This window comes from Muntiacus reevesi, chromosome 1, assembly GCF_963930625.1.
Source record: "Muntiacus reevesi chromosome 1, mMunRee1.1, whole genome shotgun sequence".
NCBI lineage: Eukaryota > Metazoa > Chordata > Mammalia > Artiodactyla > Cervidae > Muntiacus > Muntiacus reevesi.
The window spans coordinates 144582917-144600370 of record NC_089249.1 but is presented as its reverse complement, the minus strand read 5'-3'; positions in this window follow the sequence as shown (position 1 = coordinate 144600370).

Genomic DNA, 17454 nt, shown 5'->3' with positions numbered 1-17454 from the left:
GAAAATCAGGGCCTTAACCCAACCTGTGACCTGCCTTCACCAGCCTCTGCAGCCCAGCCCAAGGGCTCTACAGTCTTGGCTGGCTCTAACCATTCTGCATTTTTTTTTCAGGCCCTCATCCTGGCAAAGCTTTGGTCCATGTAGGGGCTATGCATATATTGACATACTTGGCCTTCATTTAGTGTAAAGGACAATACTAGTACTTCCCTATCTCCTAAGAGCCATTTTTATCGATTCTTTGCACCTTTTTCTTCTGTGCAACTCCTTTGCAAATGGTTCCTCTCTGGTTACTAGAGCCACATTGCTGGCAGAAAAGTGTGTGTGTGTTTAAACTCCCCTCTTGCAGGGGCCTTTAACTAATGGCTCTAAATGAGAGTTTGAAAAACCAGCAAACTTGCACAAACAGGACAGTTCTGAGGCCAGGCTTATTATCCAGAGCCCCCATGCAGCATGTGGCTGAGACTAGTCTCTGCACAGCTATGTCTGAGATCACATTGTTGCTTGGCCTCCTCTCTGTCTCTGTCTTACTTCCCCAGCCCTACCCATATCTCTGTGATAAATCTCTAGTGCTGGAGATGGATGGATAAGAAAGCTGTGGTACATATACACAATGGAATATTACTCAGTCATTAAAAAGAACTCATTCGAATCAGTTTTAATGAGGTGGATGAAACTGGAGCCTATTATACAGAGTGAAGTAAGTCAGAAAGAGAAACACCAATACAGTATACTAATGTATACATATGGAATTTAGAAAGATGGTAACGATGACATTATATGCGTGACAGCAGGGGGGACACAGATGTTTAGAACAGTCTTTTGTGGCAGAAGGCGAGGATGGGATGATTTGAGAGAATAGCACTGAAACATGTATATTATCATATGTGAAACTGATCACTAGTCCGGGTTCGATGCATGAGACAGGGTGCTCAGGGCTGGTGCACTGGGATGACCCTGAGGGATGGGATGGGGAGGGAGGAGGAAGGGGGGTTCAAGATGGGGAATGCATGTACACCCATGGCTGATACAGGTCAATGTATGGCAAAAACCGCTACAATATTGCAAAGTAATTAGCCTCCAATTAAAATAAGTAAATAAAATAAATAAAAAAGTAAAAGCTATTGCAACTAATAAAAAAAAAAATCTCTAGTGCTGGAACCTGTGCATTGGAACTACCTTTCGGGAACCCTACCTAAGACACCTAGATAAGCATGTACTCACTCTTTAGATCTCAGGACAAACATCTCTTCTTAAGGATTTCTGACTACCTGAAGTCTTTCACCATGCCGACTGATGAGCATTTCTTCTTCATAGTACATCCCAATAAAAATTTGACACATTTTGAGAATCTCTGACCATAAGCCACTTAAGGCATGACCATGTGTGTTTGGTTTATCATTGTGTCCCCGTTGCTTGGCGTATCAAGAAAAATAAGTCTTTATTAAATGAATGAATACAAGTTGACAAGCTGTAAGTGTGATGAACATGAGTATAATGACAGATGAAATTTTATTACTCAAACCATTTTTACTGAGCAGCTATATACCAACCAATGTAGTAACTGTAAGTTTTCATAGGCACTCAATAAGTGTTTGTGAAGTAAACAAATACATGATATATGAATTAATTGTACAAGGAAAGTTACAATCTAGTTGGAGAAAATAAAAACACTGGAATGTTTAAAAGTCATGATTTGTTGACATACCCCAGAGGTTGTCTAGTTGGTTTCAAAGTTACCTTAACAGAGAAATAGAGAGTTTATTCTTTTTGAATTTCAGCCAGATGGGCTACTTCCAATGTTATGTGACTATATTTGGCTGAAACTAAGGTAGCTACAAGAAGCTAGAGCTCATTATACCCCAACTATTTTCTGTGCCTGTACCCTGACTTCTGAGGTTTTACTTGGCACGATCTCCTTTTACAAGTGCTTAGAATTGAAAACAGTGGAAGTTTCATGACTTTATAGTCAGTTTATTTTTAAAGGGTGTTGGGGAGGTCCTCAGTTTGACAAACCTTAAATTGTGAGATCTCATAACCCATATTTTAGGGTGTTCTGATTGCTGAGAGTTCATAAATGAAAATCAGCATGTTAAGGTTGGAGATACTGTTTTCAAGTAGAAACTAGGTTTGGATTTAGAGATTCTTACTCCAATTTCTGCCTCTCCTCCAAAGCTACAGGAATGAGCTCTTGCCTTATAATAACATCAGTATTACAGAGTGAACTCTCCTTCTAAAAGTTCCTATTCTAGGCAATATTGGTTGGTTTTTTGATGAAAGGTTTAGCACATTTACTGTCCTAAGATCAAATTGCACAACTGAAGGTGCTTGAGGAGAAATTCCAAGCCAACTTTTGTTGAAACACTTATTCTGGAATATCACATATTGCATTAAGAAAAGGTGGCATTTGGCCAGCTGAATCATTAGCAATTGCTTTGATCTATGCTTTATTTTGAATTTTTTGATACGACTCAGATTATGTTTCACAATGTATATTTCAATCATGACATTGGTAAAAATTATTGGGCATATACTAAATGTAGCACATCATGTGTTAGCCTAGGCATAAAAATAGAAAAAGAAATTCCATAAGATGCACATATAAATCAGTCCTACCATGTTCTAGTTTTAGCTGTTTCCTCACTAACTCAACTGACTTCATCCAAAGGAGGCTCAACAGCCTCCTTGGTATTTACTTGGTATTTACTTTAGAATCATTTTAGGTTTCTAAGAAGTGCTAGAATATCATGGCTAAGTGCCATTGAACTCTATGGGTTCAAATCCTGCTTCTCCACTATGCTCCATCAGAGTTCAGAGGCAAATTGCTTAATCCCTAATTTCTGTGGGAAAATCATTGACCTTATGTGTCCCAAGTTTCTTCATCTGAAAGCTGATGATAATAACAGTTACCACCTCAAAACCTTTTTTTGGTAAGGACTAAGTGAATTCAGTATATGTAAAGTGCTTAGAATAGTACCTGCAATAATAAGCACTATGTTAAAGAAAAACTTTTATATACATAAAAAACAAAGCCATGCATTTGCTCACATTTTCACTGACATTAATGTGACCCTAGAGAATTCCTTAATGTTTTTCAATTCCTTTTTTTAAACTGTAATATGGGCCCACTGGTCTCCCCACATTGTTTTATAAGGATTAAATGAGCTAATCAGCAGAATATCACCTTGCCAGCCAAAGCATGTGGCCTTGTACATATCAAGCATTTAGCAATATTTATTATAAGAATGACTGAGGGAGTTGAGTGAAAGAACAATTAATTTCTATGCCACCCCCATGTCATATTCACTGATTCATTTCAAGAAAGTTATTGAGGATCTTCTAGGTGCCAGGTATTTTATTAGATCCTAGGGGATGCCACAATGAACAAGGCAGTCTCTTGTGGACATTTAGAATCTAATATGAGAGACAGCTATTAGTCAAATAAGCAAGCACTTCATTATAACTGTGACATGTACTAAAAACCATGTAAAAGTAGGATGTGTGATGATCACATTTATTCAGTACATTTCTCTCAGTTTACAGATAAAGAAAGATAGGGTGGACTATCAGTTGAGAGTGAATCAAGGTCACAGTGTTAATGTCTATAGGACTTCCCCTGTGGCTCAGTGGTAAAGAATCTGTGTGGGAGCCACAGGAGATGTGGGTTCCAACCCTGTGTGGGGAAGATCCTCTGGAGGAGGGTATGGCAACCCACTCCAGTATTCTTGCCTGGAGAATCCCCATGGACAGAGGAGCCTGCCAGGCTACAGTCCATAAGGTTGCAAAGAGCTGGGCACACTGAAGCGATTTAACACAGCACAGCATAAGGTTTATAGTAAAATTAAGGGTAAAGTTCAGAGAACTTTCCTTAAACCGCCTTCACTTACACATTCAAAGTGTCCCCTTTATCAACATTGCCCATCAGAGTAGCACATTGCAATTATTACGATTATGATTGCACATTAACACATCATATTCACCCAAAGCTCTTAGTTTGCATTAAACTTTATTCTTGATGTTGTACATTCTATGGGTTTGGAAAAATGCATAAGAAAATGTATCCATCATTATGGTATCATGCAGAGTGTGATGCGTTAAAGATCCTCTGTGCCTTACCTATTCATCTCTTCCCCATCCTCTAGCTCCTGCAACCACATTGTCTTTTTAGTGTTTCCATAGTTTTGCCTTTTTCAGATGCCATATAGTTGGAATCAAATAGTATATAGCCTTTTCAGATTGGTTTCTTTCACTTAGTAATATACTTTTAAGTTTCCTCCATGTCTTTTCATGGCTTGATAGCTCATTTCTTTTTAGCATTAGATAATATTCCATTGTTTGATGTATCACAGTTTATCTATTCACTGACTAAAGGATGTCTTGGTGAGTGTTTCTTTTTTCTTTTGAACTCCAAATTGACAGATGGCTACTTACTGTGCCTTAAAAGGCAGTTAAATTCTGTTTTCAGATCAAAGTCTGGGACTTAGTAATGAGTAAAATGATGGGGGCAAAACACCTCAAATAAAAACAATCATGGTTTCCAAGAGTTGACTAATTTTAGCATACTAAGCACTTTATCTCCATCATTTGATTCAATCCACATAACCTGTGAATAAGTATTATTGCAAACTAAGACTTAAAGGGTCTCTGAGCAAGATTGCTTCAGGATCACATGGCCAGAAAGTGCAGCAAGCCCTGTCGGTGTGATAATAAAATTCAAGCTCTTCTAAGGTAGCAAACTGTTTCTCCTTTGGAACAATTTGGGCTCAAATAGCCTCAGAGGGGACAATCTTACAGATCTTGAGGCTTCAGAATCAGTTCCTGAATTTCTAGTTAATGAAGACTGTGAATACTTAAATATACATCCTATTGCTTTCTTCTCTTGGTACATTACTTACTTTTTTCCCTCATGTGAAGCTCATGCTTGACATGATGGGATAAGGAGAAAAAGAAGAAAAGAGAATTAGGATATCAGAGATCATCATAGAGAAATTGGGAAGTGACTACAGAATGTTTTTTGGTGTTCTAAAATTCCTTGATTTTTCCAGGTACCTCTGAATTAGCAGTCAATGGGGACAATACTTCATGGAAATTCCCAATATAATCATTATTAACCAACATTATTTACCATTATTAATGGCCTTTCTAAAAGGCCATTCTATTCTACTTTTCAGAAACTCTATTTCCACTGCATGCTCAGTCACTCAATTATACACAACTCTTTGTGACCCTATGGACTGTAGCCCACCAGGTCCTCTGTTCATTCTTTCCAGGCAAGAGTACTGAAGTGGGTTGCCATTTCCTTCTCCAGAGGGGTACTTGATAACGTTGGTGACTATGTGTCAGGGAGAGGGTTGTGTTGGTCACTCACCTTTGAGGACTCTCAAAAAAGAACGTACAAGAACTTTTGCTCTGTAGAGAGCCAAAACTCAACTATGTAGAAGGAGCATAGATAAATAAGATATCCATTTATTGAGTCATGGACTAAGTGTTATGCTAAGCCTTTACCTGTATACTACATGGATAACTCATTTTCTCAATAACTCATTATATCCCCATTTTACAGATGAGGAAGCAGAAGCACAATGAAGGTAAATAAATAGTCCAAACAAGGAGACACAGGTGGAACTGAGAATCAAACCTAGATCTGAGACACTTCAAATCTAGCCTGTTCTTTCCCCATGAGAGCAATTCAATTAATATTACTTAGGAAGGAAGATAAATTTGACCCACTGGCTGGGTTGTTTTATTTGTTTGTTAAGTCTGGTTTCATTTTTCCCTACACTTTGATCAGCTGCTCCACTAACAAACACAAATTTAAAAAGCTCCTAGAATATCTCGCTTTTTCAGTGACTGTTAAAAGGACACTGGGGAGGAAGGCAAGAGTGGAGTTTTCCAAGATCCATTACTATGTACAAACTGCTCTCTCCCACATCTCTCTTGAAATATCATCACCCATTCAGTTTCATGCTATTACAGTAACAATAAAGCAGCTCTCTGCAAGGAATATGGAAAATTCATCATTCTCTGCTAGGGTAGGGGACTTTAAGTGCCAACGCCAAAAGGAAGAGAGATCATTGTTGTAACTTTAAGCTCAGAGAAAAAATACATATATGGTAGTGATATTAACACACATTTTATGCTTAAACTTTTAAAAAGATCCTGCCAGTTTTTAAATAGAAGAACATGGTAGGATTTAGTCTCCCTGTTAACCAGATTTGTTTGAGCCTGGAAAAGAAGAAACAAAAACAAACCTAGAAGCAATACTCATGGTAATTATTTTAAATAATGATAGATGCTCAGATTCCGAGACAACTACACATACATGAGAAAGATTTAAGGTTGAAATTAAGTAATTTAAAGTGCCTACAATAGTGTGCATGATTATTATCATGTATTATAGTAATGAGGCATACATGGGAAGTCATTTACAATAAGAAAATAATGAGTATTATTTGTACTCTGTCACTTCTAGCATTCCTGGAGTCAGCTGGGGAAAGCAGCAGTCAGGGAAGAGCCAGGCTAGGGAGAGGAGGCGGTAGCTCCTTTCTTCTTGTTGCTTTATTTTGCTGTTGAGTGGAGACAATCAGTGTTAACTTACTTGTCTCCTGCCAGATCTGATGTGCTCTACCTGAAGCTGAATCTGAGTGCCAGTGCATGCCCTGTGCCATTTCCTAGGAAGAGTCACACAGGATCCCTGTGATGCCAAGACAGAAAGGTTCCATTCAGTGCCTTAGAGATGATCATTTCTGTTTCAGTGGGTAGACATAGGAGAGGTTGACAGTTCTCAAATGTTAGCATGCATCAAAATCACCTGAAGGACTTATTAAAACACTGGATGATGGGGTTAATCCCCAGAATTTCTGATTATGTCTGGTGTTGGCACATGACTTTCTGTTTTGAATAAGTACCCATGTGGTTCGGACACTGATGGTTGGAGGACTACACTTTGAGAAGCCCTGATATAGAGGTTAAATAAAACCACAGGTTCTACTGTTAGACAGCCCTGGGTTCCTATCCCAGCTCTTCCATTTGCATGACCCTGGGAAGATTACTATACCCTTTCAAAGAATCATTTGTTTTGCTTACAATGGGCTAAATACTGTGCTAAGTGTTTTTATGTATGTAATCTCATTGGTACCTCAAATCATCCGTATGAAATAGATACCATCCTCCCCACTTTACAGATGAAATGTGAACTCAAACAGGAGGATAACTTGTCTACTGCTTGTCACACATACAACAGACGTATCACCAGGCCCAGTAACACATTCTTTAAAATGACCTAAAGTTTTCTTCCTCAAATTTCTCTTAAATGTTTGAAAAATGTTTTCCATTAGGTTGGGATTAAAGCTGAATGTCAAGAGAAGAGAGGAGAGGGCTTCATCTTGATCAGAGTCAGGATACCGAGTCTCCTCTTTATCTAGGAAAGGACTAAGAAGCATCAGTGTCCTTTGGTAGCTCTGCTCACTGTATGTCTGAGAAATGGTTCTGAAAAGAATACATCTTTTATTAGATTGTTTTGCTTAATTCCTTGACATTTGATTTGCCTCAAAGTCTTCCATCATCTTCTCACCATTTACAATATTGGACATAAAAATAAAAATTTTTATTGAACCATAAAAATGCTCTAATAAAGTAGAGGTGGTAAATCCTAAGTGTCAGCACAGAAGGCAATTCCTTGAGAGCCAAGAGAATGGGCCTGCATCAGGAAATGAAATCCTAGTTAGGGATAATATTAAAACTTATTTTTTAAAAATAAAACAAATAGAAAGTGCTTACACATTTAGACTTACAGAAGGGATATAAAGTGCTGTCTGTGAGAGATTAACCAAGACCCTGGAAAGTACAGACAAACCTCAATGTTTCCACTTGTATGTGTCCTGCACTGATGCTTGGCATTCAAAACTATCTAAAGTCATTTTGGTGAAGGAATTTATGATTGGGTGGCAGGCTGATTGAAATGCATCTCTGCAAATATACTTGGTGTAAACTTACCTGTCATAGACAATGGCACTGTTTTAGGAGGGTTTTCAGATTCATCACAGTCTCCATGGTATTTTCCTTTAATAATGCATCTCGAAAAATAAGACGTTTAGCTAAGGCTGCTAATTCTATGAAACGCTAATCATTTAAGCTGTCTAACCTTGTTCAGGGTAATTATTTCTATCCATTATCCATCATGCTAAGAAATGACAGCTCAGGGACAAGGAGACTTTTCAAGCAAATGCTTTAAGACAGTGTTTTAGTTTGCAGGCACTGGCCAATGTTAATTAAATTATATAAACAATGACTCATGGTATAAATAGAGTATGGAGAAGCTTGCAAGAAAAAATAGAGTACAATAACTTTAAAACTACTTATTCTTTCCAAAAGAAAATAAAAGGAAGCTTTTATTCTCTGGACTTTGTTTACCTTTCTAAAATTCAGTGATTCAGTGTTGTCAGAATACATTGTCTCTGAAAGTTCCACTTTAGCAGGGGAATCTTTCTGGATTCTATTTTAGGAATCTATTCTGCATTGGAGACATTTTTTTTTTTTCTAAAGGGGAAAAAATAAGCTTCTTTGGAACCATAGGACCATGAGTTAAGCCCCTAGACATTTGCAAATAGAAAAACAAATCCCAGTGGATGGGAGATGTAATTAATATTAGCATATACTACTGTAATTGCCAATATTTCTCTAATACACATCATCATTAAGTAAAACTGCTAGCATTTCTCTAATATGTGCGCTCCTTTCTGTTAGATTTTGGAAGGTTATGAGTTTTTGAAATTTTGGCCACCAAGTTGGATAATAATCTCAGAATCAATGGCATATTTAAAAATATGGAAATATCACCAGCAGCTATTGATCACATTCTTTACCACGAGAGGAAAAATATATGATAATATTCCATGTCCTTTAATGGATTATAAAATCCACAGCTTATCAACCTCCTGGAAATTCAGAACTTTGAATTCAGGATGTTGAATCTACATCTTTAAAGAGAAAGAAGCTGCTGTGGTGCCCTTAATTTCTATTTGTCTCCTTTTATCCTGCTTTCCTGGTAGCTTAACTGGTAAAGAACCCACCTGCAATGCAGGAGACCCTGGTTCGGGATTGGGAAGATCCCCTGGAGAAGAAATCAGCTATGCACTCCTGTATTCATGGGCTTCCCTGGTGGCTCAGATGGTAAATAATCTGCCTACAATGCAGGGGACCTGGGTTTGATTCATGGTTTGGGAAGATCCCCTGGAGGAGGGCATGGCAACCCACTTCAGTATTCTTGCCTGGAGAATCCCATGGACAGAGGAGAGGAGCCTGGCAGGCTACAGTCCATGGGGTTGCAAAGAGTCGGACACAACTGAGTGACTAAGCACACACAACACATCCTTTTGCCATTCCTAGTAGAGCCATAGGAAGAAGTAATGCATCATAAACATACTAGAGACCTTTACTATATGAACATATCCTGCTAATTTAAGGGATTTGGCTAAAGAAACTTGCAAGGTATGGTCACAATACCTCAGGGACTTCTTTTCACTATTCTGTCAGTAGTAGTAACTCATTCATGTTAGGCTCAGCGACCCCATGGACTGTAGCCCACCAGGTTCCTCTGTCCATGGGATTTCCCAGGTGAGAATACTGGAGTGGATATAGCCATTTTGTGGATTCAAGTATGCCTGGAAGTAGTAAGAAGGATTGCCCACAAGACTGTACAGTTTGAGGGCTCAATAAAGTTAAAAATAACATTCGAAAGAAAGAGAAATTAAAGATCACAAGTTGGATTAAAATAGTGTTGAAATAGAAAAGTAAGTATTATTTCACTTCTCTCATTCAGATTTTCTATTCACACAATTCCAATCAGTTCATGGTTGAATCCCATCTTTCATTAAACAATGAAAAATAAATAATCAGACAAATAAGTGAACAAATAGGTGTAAATTACAGTGTCAACAGAAACTCCTGCAATGAGAGGAAATGATAGCAGTGGCTATAGCAATAATGAAAAATAGGGCTTTTGATACGCAACTCAGCATCCTCAATAGCAACCTTGGCACAGATCTCAATGAGCTGAGCCAACAGTGGGTAGGGAGATGTAGACAGACTGCACATTGGTGTGATCAACATCAAACACCAAACCTGGACAGTGTTCTTGATGACGATTAAATGTAGTGTCGGTCAGCTCAGCAAGGACAGAACGTGACATACTAGAGCCATTTCCTTTCTCTTCCCTCATCAGCTTCTTTTCTGCCTTAAAGAGAAGAGCATCTGAAAAGCCAACCATATTATCTTTTCTACTTATGATGGCATTATTAAATGAAGGCAGTGCTATGGGCTGGTATATCTGGATTTTAGCTAGGAGGTTCAAATTCATCTTATAGGCAACATGGAGAAATACATCTTGGTGATGGTAAAATGTTTGAACTCGAAGTAAAAGGCCTCTAGTGTCACAATTATCTCCATAACAGATTGAGGAAATTTATGGGAAGAAATCTCCCAAGATAAGAGGGTCATGGTGTACAAATCTGTTTTAATGGCAGAGAAGCAGAAGCAAAGAGTGAATGATGTCTGAAAGATGTTTATCAAAAAGGGAGGCAGCTGAGAGTAGAAAATGACAATCAAATCAGATACAAAAAGTTCCCATTGCCCAGGACCTTTGGGCTGAATTTAACATAATAAGTGAGGTATAAGTGAAAGAGTGCCTTTTGTTTTTCTAAATATGTAGGATGGGATATTGAGAATTATATATGTTCAAATAGAATAAAGCAAGTTACATTGCACTTTTTTATTATATTCTTAACATTAAATCAAACCTATTTCTCAGATAGATTGCAGATTATATCCAGTTTGCTTTCTAATTCTTAAGAGATGAGTATTTTCTGAGATAATAATGTAAAAGGATGAAGAATTTTTGTTCTCTATATGACAATCAGCTTGTTGCATAGTGAGTCACACTGGTGAAGAAGGATAATTCTCAATTGGGAGTTATCAGCCTATCAGTTGTGAAATTAACACAAACTATCCCCTATATTCTTAGGGTTTTTTTCACAGGCATTTGCCTCATAAAAATTTCCAAATGTTTGTGGATTTTTAAGATACTGTTCCAATACTGACTTCCAGTTTAATTATATTGTGGTCAGGGAAGATACTCTGTGTGATTTTAGTCTGCTGAAATGGATTGTGACTTATTTTATTGCCCAGTTGGTTAATAGTGTTGTTTAACCCTTCTAGATCCTTACTGATTTCCTGTCTACTTATTCTATCAATTATTGAGAGAAGGTGTGTTAAAATTTCCAACTATAGTTGTGTATATATTTATCCCTTTAGATTTCAGTTTTTGCTTCATATTTTGAAGCAAAATACAGTACAAACATTTTAAGCCTGTTACATCTTCTTGATGAGCTGGTGGTCCATTTATAATTATGAATGCCTGTACCTACAAAGCCTGTACCTACAAAATAGGTACAAACATTTTAAGCCTGTTACATCTTCTTGATGAGCTGGTGGTCCATTTAAAATTATGAATGCCTCCTTTCTATCTCTGGTACATTCTTTGAAAATCTACTTTGTTTCATAGTAATATAGCCATTGGGCTTCCCTTATGGCTCAGTGGGTAAAGAATCTGCCTACAATGCGGGAGACCTGGGTTCAATCCCTAGGTTGGGAAGATCCCGATAGATATAATATAGTCATTATAGTTTTCTAATTATCCTTGCATAGTATATCTTTATCTCTTTTTACATTTTATTTGATTTTTTTATAGTTAACTTGTGTTTTTTTTTGTAGACAATATAAAGTCTTGCTTTTCAATCCAGCTTGACAATGTCTGCCTTTTAATTGGAGTTTTGATCATTTTCATTTAATGTATTTTATTTAAGTCTAGTATCTTGTTGTTTTCTACTTTTTTTTTTTTTTTTACAGTTTTCCTTGCTACATTTTACTCTTTCCTGAAGAAAAGTTACAAGACATTATATTTCTTCTCCTGTATGCAGTATGTCTTCTGATCAAACCCTTTCCTGGCTTCTTTTAAGATTTTTCTCATTCCTTGGTTTTAAACATTTTGATTATGGTATGCATTGGTGTGATTTTGTTTGTCTTTCTTGGGGTTTTGATTTTGTTGTTGTTTCTTTAGCTCCTTGGATATGTGGTTTTATAAAACTGATAAAAATTGAATTGTTATTGTTTCAAATCATTTTTATGACAATCCCTTCTCATTTTTCTGGGACTTTAATTATATATACATTACTATGCTTAACATTGTCCCTTTTGTCATTGTAGCTTTAATATTTTTGTGTTTTTTCCTTGTGTTTCAGTTATGACACATTCTATTGTTACGTCTAGAGTGCTCTTTTCTTTCACAGTGTCTCCTCGACTGTTGACCTCATCTAATGATTTTAAAAGTGTTTCAGATATTATATGTTTTTAACTCTAGAGATTCTCTTCTATATATTAAGTTTCTCCTTATTATGTTTAAATTTTCTTTTAAGTCCTTAGTCACATTTTTAATAGCTGTTTCAAAGTTCCTATCTGCTAATTTTATCAGCTCTTAAATTTCTGAGCCTGTTTCTGTTGACAGTTTTTCTCTTCGTTATGAGTCAAATTTTTCTGTACTTCTTACACACACTGTAACTTTTAATTAGATAGTTAATTTGTGGGTATTACATTGTTGAGGGTATGGGTTTTGTTGTCATCCTTTAAAGATATTTCAATTTGGTTTTCATAGGTCATGAAGTCCTTTGCAGATCAGCTTAATTCTTTTGAACTTTAAGATTTTTAAAAAGTGACCAAAAGTATAATTATAGGTCTAACTTAGACTTACTACATAGTCATGATCCTTCTAAGAGCCTACTGAGTGCCCTAGGTTCAACAAGGTTTCTGCACTCTGGATGGTTAGAACTTGAAAGTCTTCCAGCTCTGTTTGAGCCCTGGGAATTGTTTAGCTACAGCCTTGTAGTAATTGCAAGAGATGTGTGCAGGAGATGCGGGTTTAACCCCTGGGTCAGGAAGATCCCTTGGAGGAAGAAATGGTAACCCATGCCAGTGTTCTTACCTGGGAAATCCCATGGACAGAGGAGCCTGCAAGGCTATAATCCATGGGGTTGCAAAAGAGTCAGACATGACTCAGTGACTAAACAACAACAATTCTCTTGTTATGCATGTGTTACTCACATTCAGCCAAGTTCAGAGAAGTACATGAAGATTTATTGGGCTTTTTATCTACCAAACTTCTTCTTTTTCATTATTTTACTTTAAAAATTACATGTGCATCAGTCTCTGATTTCTCTCCCCTTTCAGAGAGACCAGTGTTCTGTTTGGATTACTCCTTCCTGTACAGAAAATGCCTCCAGGCAGAAAATTGGAAAATTGCAGGACTTACCTTGTTTGTTTCCCTTTATCAAGGATCACTGTCCTGTGTTGCTAGCTCATCAGTGACAGAAATCAACCATTTACGTAGTTTGTCCAGTTTTTCAGTAGTGTGCTATAAGAAAATAGCTATACTACCAGTTACTCCATTATGAATGAAGCAAAGTTGACATTACAATTTTTAATCCCTTATCTTGATGTAAGTTTTTCCATTTTCCCATTCTCCCAGAACAAACATATTTTTAAAAAAGCATAGGTAGTTTATTCCATGTACTTTTGACAGTTCTGTTAGGAATACCACACTTGTAAGTTTTATGAATTTCAGTACTTAAATACATCCAAGACTCAGTATTATTAAACATGAGAATAATATTACTAAGCTCATGAAAATATAAGTAATCAGATATATAAAGCTTGGACTTTAAAGGAAGATTGATAAATGGTTCTCTCACATCATTAGCAGTCACAAAAATTGTCTTAAAAAGAGGCAGAATTTTATAGTTACTTATATTTGTCTCAAGTCAATTGTAAAATAATCCTTATCTCTCCTATAAATCAAACAACCAACTAGATGCAAGTTAAAAACAGTGATCTCATATTACCGTACTTTAATTATTCCCCTGTATCACCAAATAATAAACTGGTTTCTCTCTGTTCCAAAATTTAATTGACTACTCAGGTCAATAATAGTTTTATATAGCACCTTTCAGAAACCACAAGGAATAAAAACTACACATATAGGATCACTTCAGTTTTTTTTTTATCCTTGGCTCTTGGCCACCACTGTATAGCTTGATCCCACACAGGATTCTAAAATGATATTCCGATTTCAAAGCCAAGATACACATGCCATTCTTTTTCTTCATTAATAGGATAGAATACAGACCTCAATAAACCAGTCAACAAACATTCTAAATGCCAAAACAAAACTTATGGACTTCCAGAATAACTTGGCATCCTTATTCTGTTAGGCTTACAAAAATAAAACTCAGTGAAGATGGAGATGTACTCCAGGGCATGGGAAAAGGGTACCCTCTTCAGTGAGGAAGAGTTCAGTTCAACTTAATACATAAATATCCCAAGAATGTTTGAGATGACTAAAATCTTACAGGTCACCTAGTTCTGTGCTTTTCAAACTGTACTTGAAGTTTGGACCAGGTAGGGATGGGACAAAAGGAGAAGTTAAATTGGCAGGGCCCTAGGTAGTCTCATTTTGTCATGCAGAATACTCCAGTATTTTATTTGGGCTTTGCAGTGTGGTTTAGTTGGAAAAAAAAAAATAGTGATGTTGCTAATCAAAATTGTTGACCAATTGTGATTTAGTCAAATAACCTCATTTCGTAGATGGAGAATGACACCCCAAACGGACTTTATGCAAGTTTATGAAGTTAGTTAGTGGCATTGCTCTGACTGTAATTCAGCTTTCTGAACTCCCAGGCTACTGTTTCTCACAGAGAAAAAGGAAGTTTGTAGAGGGCAGGTTTTCCAACTGTTTCTTATTTGTTTTTCTCACTATATTCCAGTTCACGTGCTAGGTTCTAGGGAAACAAAAATAAGGTTAATTTCAAATAGGAAGAAAGCATACCAGGAAATAGCAACCCACTCCAGTATTCTTGCCTGGAAAATCTCATGGACAGAGGAGCCTGGCGGGCTACAGTCTATGGGGTCGCAAGAGTTGGGCACAGCTGAGCGACTAAGCACATTAAAAATAGTTATAATACAATGTTGTGAGTGCATTTTGAATGTAAAACAGGATGCTACCAGAAGGCAGAGGAGGGACATATAAATCTTACTGGGGGGGTGAGAGGGTAGGTAATATCAGAGAAACATCTTGAAGGATATTTAGATATTGGCAGAAAAAGATGAGAGACTTTTCTTCCCAACTGAGGGAACAATATGTGCAAAAGCACTTAGATGAGAAAAAGGTTTCGTATTCCAGAGTAGTGATGTCAGTAGGAGGGAAGAATAGGAAGCTGTAGACCCTCCTTCACCCCTCAAATACACTGATTGAACAATCAACACAACACAGTTCACTTTGCTACAAATCCAGAAACAGTTGAGAGGCTACTGCACCCAGGGTGAGTAGGAAATCAACCACATCAAAGCTCGTAGGAAAAGTTGAGATGCTCCCTCACAATAATCCCTCCCCCAGCACAGTATTGAATGATTGAGGGAAGATGCCCAACTGCCAGATTCTCCCTGGAAGGGGAAGAAGAGGACTGGACCAGATTCCAATGTTCTGATTTTTGTGGAGGATTTCCAGGGGACTGGTTTCTGTCTTGTCTGAATCTGAGCACTGACAGGAAAAGACCCCAGATTGAGAATCTCTGAGAATATAGACGGTGGCATGAATAGCATGTAAGCACTTGTCATGGCCCCTCCCCCTAGTTCAGCACACAGCAAGAGGGTAAGAAAGTCCAGATGGAGATCTTCTCTCTAGGGAGGAAGAGAGTTGGACCATGTGTCTAATGTTCCAACTTTCCCAGGGACTGTCCAAGGGCGTGGATCCGTCTCAGCATGCTGATAGAACCTGGTATATGCTAGATGACTGGCAGCAGCTGAGAACCACACAACAGTTTGGACTGTCCTGAGAACACTCATGATAGTCCACCCCACAGTCTCAGCACTGGGCGAGAGAATTAAAAACCGCAGGTCCCAGATTCTTCTCAGGGAGAGCATGAGTTGGCACGTGCGTCCCGTGTCCTAACACTTCAGGCACGTGCAGAATATCTGACGTCTGTCTCCCCAGTCTTGGAGAACTAACTGCACCTGCTGCACCCTAGATGACTGAGGGGCACTGAGAACCTAGTGGAAGGTTCGGACCAGTACCCAGTCTCCTGCCAGAGCTCCTCTTTGGCCGGGCAGGAATGTATTTAGCAAGACTCCCAGTCCCTGGCTTATTCCTGGGAATGGCAATCAAAGATTGAAATATATGATGGATGTTTAGACTTTTCAGATGGCTTACCAAGGAACTCAGTTCAGTCTGTCTACTGTCAGAGCATGGAAAGACAGCATGCTCCAGATGTCTAAGAGCAGCTGAAAACAGAAGAGGAGCTGGAGGCATGCTTCCAGTTCCAAAGACTCATGGTGTAGCAGACAGACATCAGTGGTGGTTGTTTAGTTGCAAAGTTGTGTCTGACTCTTTTGTGACCCCGTGGACTGTAGCCCTCCAGGCTCTTCTGTCCATAGGCTTTCCCAAGCAAGAATACTAGAGTGGGTTGCCATTTCCTCCTCCTGGGGATCTTCCTGACCCAGGGATCAAACCCTGATCTCCTGCATTGGAAGGCATTCTCTTTACCACTGAGCCACCAGGGAAACCCACATTCACTGGAGGGACCAAGAAATTACAAATGACTGAAAGAAAGCAGGGAATTTCTTAAACTGGTAATTTATACACAAGTGACCAGAGAAAACACATATATAGAGAAGGTTTGGATGGCCTCCAGAATCTTGGGCCAAACTGATTGATGAGGGTCTGTTCCTGGATGAGCTCACTCTGTGCAGATTGAGTGAGGTAGCTGTTCCTTCCTAATGTACAGATAGCAACACAAAGCATGGAATGAAGGAATGAAGGAGTGAATTAATAAATGAGTGAATTAAAGGAAGGGAGAGACAAGAATGAAAATGGATTCTTATTTTATACCATATTTGCAGACCATACATCTGATAAGGAGTTAATACTTAAAAATGTATATCAAATCCCTACAACTCCATTACACAAAAATTAATTAAAATGGGCAAAGGACTTGAATAAACATTTTCCCAAAGAAGACAAATCACAAACAGGTACATGAAAAGATGCTCAACACCACAATTTATAAGGGAAATTCAAATCAAAACTATAATGAAATATCATCTCACATCTATTAGGATGACTATTACTAAAGAAAGAAAAAAGATAGGTTTTTGGCAGGAATGTCCACTATTGATGGGAATAAAAAACAGGTTCAGCAATTATGTAAAACAGTTTTGAGGTTTTCTTATAAGTAAGATAGAGCTACCATATTACCTGACAATTCTACTACTAGGTATTAGTCCAAAGTAATGGAAATTAGGATCTTGAAAAAATAATTACTTGTTCATTGTAAATATTCACAATAGCCAGGCTGT